The sequence below is a fragment of the Abramis brama genome, assembly GCF_963993115.1.
Source record: "Abramis brama genome assembly, chromosome: 6".
NCBI lineage: Eukaryota > Metazoa > Chordata > Actinopteri > Cypriniformes > Leuciscidae > Abramis > Abramis brama.
Genome location: NC_139968.1, coordinates 27193572 through 27207387, shown reverse-complemented (window position 1 = coordinate 27207387; position 13816 = coordinate 27193572). Strand labels below are relative to the sequence as shown.

Below are 13816 nucleotides of genomic sequence, written 5' to 3'. Positions count from 1 at the left end.
CTAGTGTACATAGGAATTTACTTTAATTCTACTTTACTCATTGACTGAATTTTGCAGCTATCCATGTTTCACTGTTATACGGTAGGGGGCGCTATGACACATCTTTCTAGTACAGAATCCCCGGATCAAAACACAGGAGAAGAAGAAGCTGAAACAAGAGCTGCGTTCCAGTCCAAAATTGTCATGCCCTTCACTCGCTAACTTCCCTCCGTCTCGTTCATTTGGATGTATGTCATTGCGAGTGCCCTACTGGCGGAAACTGCAATGGGCTGAATTGGAACGTCCTAAGCCATTGATCACTTGGAATCAGTCATGGAGTTTATTTATCATTTACATTTTTTTTTCCTTTAAGAATTTGTTTAATGCAGCATCCAAATGTTTTTAGGTGTATTTGGGTTGTTTTAAATTAAAAAAAAATTATAACTGTTGTCTGTTGTGGTTGTGATTAGACGAGATATGTGGTGACGTCACAATTGTACTGCATTGTGGGACATATAGGTGCCTGAAGTGTACATTTGAAGCAGACTCGCTCCCTCGGTCAAAACCATATAAACTTCCCTCGTCCACTTCATGAAGTGGAATGCACTTCAAAATGGCGGCAGGGATTCCCCCAAGGGGAAGTGCTTAGGGAAGTTCGCAAGTGCGTGTCTAAAAGTGGACTGGAACGCAGCAAAGTGATAGAAGATTGCTCACTCAAATGTAAAATAACATGATCATCAAACATTAAAAAGCTTGTAAATCAAAACTGCTTAATGTTAACAAATGAAATGAAGTGTAACCCAAAATGTTAAAATGTTGCCTTTCTTTATGAAACTTACCAACATTCAAGTGTTGATTAAAGGATGAATGAAGCTAATAAAATGTTTTTAAAATTAAAGTACAGTTAAAGGTACACTAAGGTAAAATAAGTAAGCAGAACTTAAAAAAAAGTGAGGCAATCAGTTGCCACAATTTTTTTAAGTTCATAAACTCAAACATTTGAGTACATCATCACTTATATTTTGAGTTTATTTTAAATATAATTTTAAATTATAATTAACTTAAATTTACTGATTAAGCAAACTCAAACATTTTCAGTTTCTGCTACTCAGAATATTCATCTTTCTCATTGAAATAATTCAAGAGAACTTAAACATTTCAAGTTAAGAACAATTAAAATCAGAGTACACTAGTTCATACATTTAACTTAAAACCTTCATGTAATCTCAATGAGAACACTTTCATTAGTATTAACTTATAGTTTTAACAAGCTAGTTTGCTAACATGTTATCATGCTAACAATAGTATGTTATACAGCACTTGCTGTATGAGTACAACAATATAAAGATTTTATTTGCTCTCAAATCAAGCCGCATGCACCACTTGTCACCATGATGGTAACTATCCTAAAACCAACAATAACAGAAATTCTACTAAATTAGCATAACAAAACATTAATCACTACTAAATCTCCCACTTAACATTAATATTAAAAAAAACAAAACATTATATTACACTTAATTTTAGCATTTACTCTCCCATTCAAGTGACATCGGCAAAGCATGCTGGGAAATAGACATCCCAGCCGTTTCAGTTAAACTTAAGTTTGTTTAAATTAAAATAAATCATTTCATAAAACTCAAAACAATGAAACAGTTCAGTTTACTTAAAATATATCAGTTCTGTGAACTTGAAAGAAAAAGAAAGTGCTAAATACTCATAAAAGTTAATTTGACTGAACAAATTAGTTTAATTTAAGTTTGTCCTACTCAAACCAATTAATTATTTTGAGCGTTAGGGTTTACAGTGTATTTTTCAAGTATAAAAAATAAAATTTGAACAGTTTAATAGACTAGGCCTACTGCAAGTGCAAAAATATAAATAGTAAACTATAAGTATAATGTCAAGTTCACTTAAAGAAAACTTGTAGTATAAAACTACTAAAATAGTAGTTTACTGAAAGTATACTTCAAAGTGTACTTACATAAACTAAAAATTTGCTACAAGTATTAAAATAGTAAACTACTAGTATACCCATAAGTTAACTTGCAGTACAAACAAATTCGTAATTATGATTTATAGTTGTGCACTTAAAGTTTACTATTGTTACACTTATAGTGCACTTAAACATATACTTTTACATTCTAAAACTGGGTCAATTTAGTCCCAAGTGGTATGAAAATAGTACAATTACAAGTTTACTACAAGTACATATTGACATTAGTATGATTACTGCCTAATGTATATTTAAGATAGCTGGAATTAGACATAACATGCAATCGATCACTGGTAATTCTGCAGGTCAGTTAAATTACACCGGCAGACTCAGTAAGTTTATACCAATCACTATGACTTTTTTAGATGACACGGTGAAGCAGCTAAAACCTACAGGATCACCATTAGACACTATCCCAGCAAGACTATTTTAAAAAGTGTTCAATGTAGTGAGTACAACACTCCTGCACTTTGTAAATAAATGCCTTGAGTTGAGAGTTGTCCCTGAGCGTTTAAAACATTTGTCAGTGCAACCCATACTAAAGAGGCCAAATTTAGACTCATCTAATCTATCAAATTTTAGACATATTTCACATCTCCCATTTCTAACAACAATTTTAGATAAAGAAGTTCTATGTCGGCTAGAAACTTTTTTGAATGAAAACAACATTTTTGATATATTTCAATCTGGTTTTAAAAAATTTCACTCTACGGAAACGGCGCTTGTTAAAGTGCTCAATGACATTTTTGTAGCCACTGACTCTGGAGATTCGGTAGCATTGATACTCCTGGATTTAAGTGCTGCATTTGACATGGTAGACCACAATGTTCTGCTATCTCGTTTAGAATACCTAGTGTTACAGTCTTACATTGGTTTCAGTCTTATCTTACTAACAGGAGTTTTTCAGTCAACATTGGTAATTACAGATCTACACCCGTAAAGTTAACATGTGGAATTCCTCAAGGCTCCACACTAGCTCCGATTCTGTTTTCTTTATACATGCTTCCTTTGAGTACTATTTTTAGAAAATATGACTTGAGTTATCATTGTTATGCAGACGACACTCAAATGTATTTTCCTCTTAACCATGGAAAGAAGAGATGGCTGATTGCCTTGAGGATGTGAAAGCATGGATGTCGCAAATTTTTTTAGGTTTGAATGAGGAAAAGAGGTTAAAGTATTTACACCTTCCAGTTTACATGATACAACAAATATAAATCTTGGTACCTTGACACCATATGTGAAGCCTTATGTTAAAAACCTGGGAGTGGTACTGGACAGTGCCCTAAAGCTTGATAGACAGGTCAATCAAGCTGTAAAATCAAGCTTCTACCAGCTACGAACCCTGGTAAAAATTAAGTCTATTCTCAGTCTCTAACTTCAAAAAAGTTATACATGCTTTCATCTCTACAAGGCTGGACTATTGTAATTCGCTTTATGTGGGGATCAGTGAATCATCCATTAACCGCCTTCAAATAGTCCAGAATGCCGCTGCAAGAGTTCTGACAGGAACTCGAAAACGAGATCATATAACTCCTGTCCTTAAGTCACTTCATTGGCTGCCAGTGCGCCATAGAATTACTTTTAAAGTTGTATTATTAGTTAAGTCATTACATGGGATGGTTCCATCATACCTCACGGACCTATTGACTGTTCATCAACCATCAAGAGCTCTTAGGTCTGCGAACCTAGGCCTTCTGGTGGTTCTGAGAACAAAACTTAAGACTAGAGGAAATAGGGCTTTTTCTAGAGCCACTCCTATACTCTGGAACGGCCTCCCTCCTGAAATCAGAGCTGCACCAACTCTGTGCATTTTTAAAGTTAGGTTAAAGACATTTTTATTTGATCTGTCGTATGCAAATTGAATGTTGAAGCAACTGTCCTGTTGTTGTCTTTGTATTGTATTGCGTCATGTTTTTTTTTCTGTACAGCACTTTGGTCAACGAAGTTGTTTTTTTGTGCTTTATAAATAAACTGATTGATTGATTGATTGAATAGAGGATGGCTGAGAAAGAGTTTCTGAAGAGTAAATATTAATCTGTCCAACACAACATACTGCACAAAAACGTTTCAGGAGCTTTACTATGCTTTTTTTCCTTTTGTGGAGCTTAACAGTATCAACCATGAGTACGCAAAGTATTGCATTTGGATCAGTCCTGTCCAAAAATTGCAGTAGGAGATGATAGATACTGAATATTGGATCAGTGCATCCCTATTGACAACCAATATGAATGTTTCATTTGAGTTTCAGGATATTTTCTACCCAGTTCATGGAAAGTGCCCTGTACGTTATGTTATACTCAAGCGGCAACCTCCTCGTCTCCCTCTTGAAACCAACACGGAAGTGAGTTAAACTGCAATTCATCGACTGGCCGCTTGAGGCTGGTGTCAAAAGTGAGTCAAATCTCAGAGATTCATCTCCCCCATGTTAAAATGCCAAATTTTACAGCAGAAAAAAACCTGTTTACAGCCTGGTGTCTGTATGTGGTTTTGGTCTATACAGCTAATTTTGCCCTTCATGACAGCTGTGAGGGGTGGGAATTTTTTTATAACTCATCCGTTTAAATATATTAAGCCTTAAAATTTCTGCATAATTAAGGGTGTCCACTTTTAAATGTGACAGGTGGATTCCCGCTGCTGTGGTCATTAGTCATCATTAGCTGTTTGTAAGCCGCGCACACTTTAGGCTTCAAAAACTGTTATTTCACAGCTCCTATAGCTTTTTTTTTTTTTACTACAACCACAAAATCTGTTGAACTGCTTGAAGTTTTATAACCTTAATGATCTTCAGCATCATTAATAAAGAATCAAAAATAAACACCAACCTCTTTGTTCTTCAGTATCTTCATCTTTTATCCCGCAGGACTCTGGATCACTCATGTTCTCACTGTCCTCAATCTTCTTCACTTGTAGACTGATGGGAATAATCCAGCATTTATTGGTGAACTGCAGTGGGAGGAGCTTCACTGAAGGGGAATCAGTGTGTGGTAGGAGGAGCAGATCTGCCCACATCAAAAATAAATCATCACATTTGTTTTCACAATTTTACACATTGTATGCATTTATGTTCATCTATCAAAATGTACAGTTGTAATGGACATGTAGAAAAACATGAATAAATACCAGAATTAAAATAATCAAAATATAAAGAAAATGTAAGAATATAAATACAGTAGGATAAACTAAACTAAAACTAACAAATTAATAAGCAACAAATAACATATTTAGATTTTCTTTTATTAATTGTTTTTTTAGTTTGTAGTCGTTTTTACATAAAACATGGTTTATCACAGACTATAACAAAATAAATTGTAGATTTTAAAAGTGGTGATTATGCAGTTTGTCTCAGTCTGTTGACACCAGTGAAATGAGCTTTAAGTGTCAGTTTACAGGTGATTGAAGACATCAGCATAATGAATGAGCTGAAAACTATTAAACTATAGACATTCAAAATAGAGGCTTTTTAGCAGCTGTTAATAGTGACACTCCTGAAGCAAGCTTTACAGATCAACAGCAGAGATCTGACTTTATTTGAGTCTGGATATGCTGAACTAAAAAAACTGATCAAATCAAATAAAACATAAGTAATACAAAAAACAAAAACAAAAAAACATAAAAAAACAAACAAATGACACCCATCTTTGCAGTAGTTTATTTTTCTTTTCTGCTTCTTTTATAAATAACTAGCCTACCCTAACAGCGGGATATGTATTTGAACATACATTTAGTTCGATTTTCCAATAACTACATTAGCAATAAAGAAATTAGATCATTCATTTCTCACAGACCCTGTATAAAATATTTAGAAGTAACATGAAATGTGGAATGGGTATTCAATTTCATTTTAACAATGTAAAGTAGGGTAACGAAATCGTGTTTTATGATTGTGTAAATATAAAAAGCACTGTAAACTCCCAATCTTATTTCAGAAGAGTGAGTCAATGCGGTGCACAATATAGACATCTCAGTAAACACAAAACTCTTACAACTTTTCACAAAACAAATTCATGCATGCTCTACACGCACTACAGTGTTGTTTGCTAGTTTCAGCCCGACTAGCCTACGCTTAGATTGTTAAATCTGGATCTCATAGTTCTGTGATTAACAGTGTCAAGACACAAGCAAACACTATATGAATGTTATAATGCAGAGCAAGAATCAAGGCTTCATCGGGACAGCAAGAATTATGACATCATTTGGTTTGTTGGTGCGTTGTGTTGGATTGCTTTCACACCTCAATCGAACCGTCCCAGAGTTTGTTTGCAATCGGTCCGAGACCACCTAGTTCAGAAGGTTTTGGAGTGATTTTTCTGGCGTGGCAGCTTGGAAAAAAATTGTATAAGGAGTCTTTTCATTCCTCTTCTAATAAATCACCAATGTCTCTTATCATCTGCATTTTTCTGAGCCTTTTTAGCTTTTATACACAGAAGTGAAGGAAAGTATTACAAATAAAATAGTGTTACGTTTTTTCTTCAGTGTGGATCTTTCGTGTTTCCTAAACTCTTGTCACAGTGTGAACACTTGTAAGGTTTTTCTCCAGTGTGGATGTAACCCATTAGTAGGATTTAACACCAAAAAAAAAAAAAAAAAGAAAGGAGGAAAAATATCTACTGGGTCTGAGCTCACCAAATACAGATAAATCACAACCTATATTAATATCTGGAGTCCTGGGTTCGGGGTCTCACACCTTGCAATAAAAAAATAAATAAAAAAAGATTTAATAATCTTAAATGTGTGTCTGCACTTAATTGTTTAAATGGTTGTTTACAGTACTAACTGGACAAATAAAATAAAAAAATATATAATAAACCAGTGAATAAAATAAAATAGGAAATATAATTAATTAATGAATAATAATAAAATTAATTAATTAAACAATCAGTTCACTGACCAGTAACTGTATTCACTGAAATCTTTTCTTTAACTTCAATTCAATGTGCACGCATCACTTTGCACACATCACATGAGAATACTTTTGCCTCTTTACAAATCACCATTTGAAAACAAAATATATCATTCACCAATGAGTTAGGTCAAGAAAATATGATCATATAACACCAATTCTATCGTCTCTACACTGGTTATCTATTAAGTTCTGTATCAATTACAAAGTATTACTACTGACCTATAAAGCCCTAAATGGTTTAGCTCCTGGGTATTTAAAGGTCCCATTCCATGGATTATTTTTATTATTTTATAATGTTTCCAGGGGTGCCCTTATAATGTTAGTATGTTTTTTAGATCAAAAATTTGTATTATTTAGAAATAAAAGGCATATTTCCTAGCCTGATTTCATACCCTGGTTTGAACACTCTGTTTTAAGGGGCGTGTCTGCTGTGAGACTTCAGTGTAAACGCCCTCTGCTGTGATTGGCTGACATGCTTGCATATGAAATATCTGGCATTACATGTGGAACTATCTGGAAAACCTTTACTATTACAGCTATTATACGTTTTTACTATTACAGCTATCTGGATTAACGAATCGTGAGAAGTTTTTTAAGTATTTAGATCTATTACCGTCACATAAAAGGTTGCAGTGATGATGAGCATTGAGCAGATGACAGTCTGTTGATCGCGTGAAAGATCTTATCATTGCAACGCAGTTTCTGCACTCTCACTAATGATTTCACCAATGCAAACATGAGGGATATAAATACAGTAAGAGCTTCGTTGTGCAGTGTAACAGCGTCATTGATTTCATAACGAGTTTTGGGAAGTGTCCAGATAAACTCGCGCTGTGTGATTGATAGCTTGGGCGATTGTAAAGGGATTGTTCTTTGATCGCTTTCTGTATATTAATCACAGTTTAAGTAAGATTATTTTCATCCTACTAAGAGAAACGATGTGAAGTTGATCGCTACTTCCATATTAAATCACTACTTATCCCTTGCTGGAATAGGCTATAGTTGAAATTGCCCTCTTCGTCAGTATGAAACGCTGAGAGAAGCCTGCTTGATATTATCCCAGGTTACAAAAACAGTCCGTGGTGAGATGGACAGAGCAAACTAACAACTTCGAATTAAACTTTTGCGGTATCCGATATATTATAGATAAACATCAACCACGTCTGTTGACATTTCGCCATCAATATGCTGATTTCACGCAGCCGCCATTTTGAAATCGAAAGTGAGGCTCCGGTGGGAAAAAACCCGGAAGTAAAGATAAACAACAATGCCTTTGGACTACCAACCTGAAGCTGTTGCCGCGATTTACACTTTTGGATGTTAATATCCAATATAGGATATGTGTATAGTTCATTCCTGCTTCTTTTTTTACTTTCTGAATTATATAAAAAAAATATTTTATTTATAAATGAATTTCATTGTATATAGTCTAAAGTATGAAAGAAATGTATGTACAGTTTTAGAATTGACACAACATCATTAAACACAACAATACGCCATCGCATTCACGACTCTCCTGTGATTAATGGCGACACTTCCGTTTTTCTTCCCACCGGAGCCTCGCTTTCGATTTCAAAATAACGGCTGCGTGAAATCAGCGTATACGCCTGTGTTCCTGTGGGCGGAGGTTACGGTTCTAGTGACATGATCATTAAAGAAGGAAGTAGAGGGGTGTAGTCCAATCCAGCCGTTTTTTGTAGTCAACTTCTGTTAAATAAAATATCTCGCTTGGCATTGAACTTTGAGCTTTATAATTTTACAGATATTATTTATACTCTAACAACAACATTACACACTAACTAAAGTTTGAAACATGGGATCACGAAGAACGGGACCTTTAACGGAACTTCTATCGCCCTTCAATCCATCGCGCTCTTTAAGATCACTAAATTCGAGGCTTCTGGTCATTCCTAGGATATCTAAGTCCACTAAAGGAGGGAGGGCGTTTTCACATTTAGCTCCTAAAATCTGGAATGGCTTTCCTGATATTGTTCGAGGCTCAGATTCGCTGTCCCAGTTTAAAACTAGATTAAAGACGCATCTCTTTAGCCAAGCATTCACATAATACTTACCTTTTATACTACAGTTGAATCAGATCGAATGCATTAATATTATGAACAGCAGCTATGCTAATTATTTCCCACCTGCTTTTCTGTTGTTATCTCGGGAGGCTAGTGCATGCCGGTTAGAAATGTGTCCGAGTGTGGTCCGCCTTGCTCTGATGTTATGCTGACGTATGTCAAAAAACTCTCGCGAGCGCAAGCCGGACGTGTCGGATTCTGCAGTCGAGCGCAGTGTTGCTCTCCACCGACTGCGCTGATCGATAGGCTTGTTTAAGATGCGCCTTACCTCGCCTGAAATGTATGCGAGAGTAGGCGGCTGCAGTAAGAGGAGGAGTGAAACAAGTAATAAAAACTCAGTGAGTGTTTTAGCGCAATTTTCTCACCTCATGGGATCACAACACTAAGAGATAGTAAATCTTTTCCTGGATTTTTTTTGTGCGTTCCCGAGATTAGACCTTCCTTAACATAATGCCGAAAACCCGAAGTCTCTAGGTGGTCTGGTTGAGGAGTAGATAGAAGTGCAAGATTGGTGCGCACAGACGCACAGAACAGAAATCATGAGTTAACAATCGCAATTTGTACGGTGGAAAATTGCGCTAAAAAGCGCAGGCAAGACGGACAGTTCTCAAAACTGCAATGGAAACAGTTTTTGCGCATTTAGTCACCTGACGTAGATGACGGGGTGTGTTTGGACAGAATACGAGACGGAGTTCTTTATATTGAATTCATAAAAGACAAAATAATGACAGAAATACTGGATTCTAAACCTCAAATAAATGCCACAATCAAGACCTCGGAGCAGAAATGAGTGAGAAAAACCCAGAAACACTTCATATGCTGCTCACAGAGACACAGTATAACTCTCCTTGCCATTAATGCTTGGATAACACGCCTACGTTTCCTTCCATTAGTAATAATCCCAGCCGGCATTTCAACGTTGATTCAACGTTGAATCAACGTCAGGGACCAAGGTTGAATCAACGTTGGATTATGATTCGATTTTGCAAAACGATTCAACGTTGAAATCGTGACGTTGTTTCACCGTTGATTTCGCGACGTTGTTTCACCGTTGATTCCGTGACGTTGTTTCACCGTCTTGCAGCAACGTTGAGGTTGAATTGATTTTGCAAAACGAAACAACGTTGAAAAATAATACCTTATATCTTATTTTTCAACATTGAATAAACTATAGATTGAGTTTCCTGTTCACTGTACTCTCTGAAGACATTACATTTGTACAGAAAATCAAAGCAACTGTAATTATGTAACTTGCTATGCATAATTTGCAATACTACCCTAGACACAGTATCTAATGGGAAAATTGTACATTCAATTACAAACTAGTTTGCAGTTGGAACATGAGTCATGACAATGCTGACTGAATTTGTGATTAACTGTCCATACTGTACAATAAAAAATGTTAACTGTTAAATGACTGGCGGCAATGGCTTAATTAAACACATTAAATAATGAGTTAACACATGCTCAAGATTGTAAAAAGTTTTATTCTGAAAAAACAAGTCTAAAAATACAAAAAAGAAAAAAAAGAAAAACATCTCAAACTTTAAATTGCAGCGTTTTCAAAGTAATGTTAAAAACCTGTAGAAGTAAACATCTAAATGGAATATTTAAAGACAGTTTTTGTTCAATTACAGTAACCCTTAAATTAAACATTTAATATTTAAAGTGTAAAAAAAAAAGTTTTTAAATTCTCAATAAAATGTGACAGCCTTGTGCAGTGCTCCGACAGAGTCCCAGCTCGAGGTCCATTCCGATGCCATCACTTCCTCTTCACTTCGTGCCCGCTGTCTGCTACTATCCTTTAAATAAAAGCAAAAACACTGAATACAAAATAAATCATGTATAAGATTTTCACTTTACAGTTCAATTTGTCGGGTAGAAAACAAAGTATACAACACTATCCATTCTAAAACACTTATTTTAATGTATTCAGATGTACATTTACACAAGAAATTCTTCAGAGCCCCAAGGTGGAATTGTAAAAAAATTACTATTACTCCATGTGTCAGTTACGGTTACTATAATCATAAGGTCATGATTTCATCCTTAAACCAGATGAAGAAATCAACAAATTGTGGTGTTGAGCTGAGAGGGTTGAGGTCTGCTGTTCTTTATATCTTTCAATGCAGGTTTATATTGTTTCAACAATTATATATTTCTGATAATATTTGTGGAGAACATTACACTGTTTTAATTCAGAATCCTAACCATACATTGTACTAATTAAAAGTAATTTATTAAATCAAGTAAAATAAAATAAAAACACAAAAGGCCAATGAATCTGTACCAGAAGTGATAGTGCAATGTAGCAGCTAAAGAATAATCCTCCACCAAATTGCCAGTAATCATCTGGATCCTTTGCGAATCTGAAGGGGGGAAAGAAGAAATTATTCAATGAAAAGTCCATAAAAAGCAGGGGTTTTTTTGTTTATGTTTTTTACCATTCCTTTAAACAATCTTAAAAATTGATTTAAATTGTAAAAACGTTTGCCATTATAACATTCACACAACATGAACTGAGTTGTCATCTTTGAGACTGTTAGTATTAGCCTACATAATTAAAAATGTAAACATACACTTAAAGCATGGCAATCCCATCAGAAATGTGTATCATAGCAAGGGAAGCACACACAAAAAAAGCCAAATGGTACACCAAAATCAAACCATCAAATAATTTTACCTGCAGCTGCATTTATCCTATTTTTGAGGGTCTTTCCCTTGATGGTTTCCAGTGATTAAAGAAAGGACTGATGAAGGTGACATGAATCCACTTTCAGTAAGCCACTTCAGCAGAAGACAAAAGGACAAAAAGTTACTCAGACTTTCTATCAGTAACGTTAAATGTCTTACTTTAAAGATGAAAATCATACTTAATACTATTAATCCCAGTGTAGGTTTTCGAACAGTGGGTAAAATTGACTTACTGTAAGTTAGTTGGTGAATGGATCTTTCTGTTGGGTGTTCTCTCCCGATAAATAATTTTATTCCAATGCTGCTTGATCTAAAAAAAAATGTAAACAAATACATTTTCAATATCGTTATCAGTGTTTGAAGAGATTATGTAAACTGAATAAATGACGGTTTTACCACTTTACTCATTCCCACACTTTTTTTTTACCTCTCATGCGTTTTTAAACTAATGTTAGCTGACAATATTAAACACATAAGTACGTTACCAACAGCAAAACACAGCAATGTCAGATGGTACTAAAACTTACATTGAAATACATGCTAATATCGCTACGCTAATGGTGAAGCAGTACAAACACACACACACACACACACACACACACACACACACACACACACACACAGACAGAGATAACTTATTTATTTTATGAGGTTGCAGTAAACCTATGACCGTTAACTTAACCGTGTCCCTAAACGTTAGACTTGTTAAGGACTGAAAAATGTTTTCTTACCTGATATCGCCAGTATTTTTACAGACCACGTACGACCCCTTCCTCCGTTCACATTCCAGCTTTTGTTCTTCATTGACATATCAACTCAAATTCGCTCAAAATTTAAGAATTCAACAGGCAGAAAAATAAAATAAAATAAAATAATCCAGGTCTGACCGAGTAATCAACGCAAGCAGCAGCAGCTCACCGTCACCGACCGAGAGTAATAATAACGGACGTATTTTCAAACTTAAAATAGGCGGGCAGAGCCGCGCACATTCTCATTGGACAGTTTCCTGGAAGACAGACAGATTAACCAATCATGCTCAAAGTAAAACGGCGAAACAACCAATAACAATAGTTTGCGCGAGTTAACATAGTGTTGTAGGCTATTGAGTGCAGTCTGTATTAATATTTAATTAATTGGTCAAATGACATGACAGTGTGAATACAAATGTAATAATTCAATGTAAACTGTTAGGCAAGCAGACAAAATGGTAAATTCACACAAAATCACATAAGGCAAAAGGTTTCTGCTGCACTGCTCTCTTGAGGGTGAAACTATTGTTAATAATGATAATAATTGTATTTTAACATATACATTGAAGAGCTGTTATGATAAAAAGTAATTAAATGCTAATTAATTATCATAATAATATGTTAAAAGGCAGATATTTTTGTAGTATGTTGTCGAAAACATTACGTTGTTTCAACATACAGATCTTGTAAAAATTTAAACGTTGATTTATAAGTGTTTTTGTTAACCTTTTTCAACCATTTAGCATTAAACGTTATTTCAACGTTGTTTCAACGTTGAAATAACAACTGACATTATTCAACCATATTTCAACGTTGATTTAGAAGCGTTTTGTTAACCTTTTTCAACCATTTAGCATTAAACGTTATTTCAACGTTGTTTCAACGTTAAAACAACAACTGACATTATTTCAACCATTTTTCAACGTTGAAGGTCGGTCATGTGCCGGCTGGGATGTCTAGTGCGGTACGTGGCTGTGATATATATAAGGGGCATTCTACCAGAAACGTACATTTCCACTTATAAAAAAATCTTGGGGGGAAAATATATTTTTCTTAAATCTGAACGTTGAGTCATATGGAGGACATGTTAAACTATGAGAAACACATATCATGCCATCTAAGCATGTTTTTATGATTGAATAAAATACATTTTTTATACGCATTTCTACGGTGGCCGAGAGAGCTCAACGTGCTGCAACTTAAGAAAAAGCATGCAAATAGAAAAAACACCCCCAAATTAAGAAAACATCTTCATCAGTTTCACAACACATGTGTGCTCCAAATACTCACAACACAACCAAATACAGAAACGCGCTGCAAAAGTTCACAACACAAACAAATACAGAAACGCGCTGCAAATAGGACAGAACACAACGGAAATGTTTCCGGGGAACCCAATAAGTGACGGACC

At 35.0% G+C, this 13816-nt stretch overlaps 1 long non-coding RNA gene across 1 annotated transcript; it reads right to left on the bottom strand.

The window, feature by feature from the left end:
• Positions 1 to 10429: 10429 nt before the first annotated feature.
• Positions 10430 to 13358, bottom strand: LOC311085696. The gene is made up of 5 exons (XR_014606896.1): positions 12388 to 13358; positions 11890 to 11966; positions 11646 to 11749; positions 11253 to 11331; positions 10430 to 10764 (listed from the first exon to the last, which is right to left on the bottom strand). It is a non-coding gene; the product is annotated as an uncharacterized lncRNA (long non-coding RNA).
• Between the last annotated feature and the right edge of the window lie 458 nt (positions 13359 to 13816).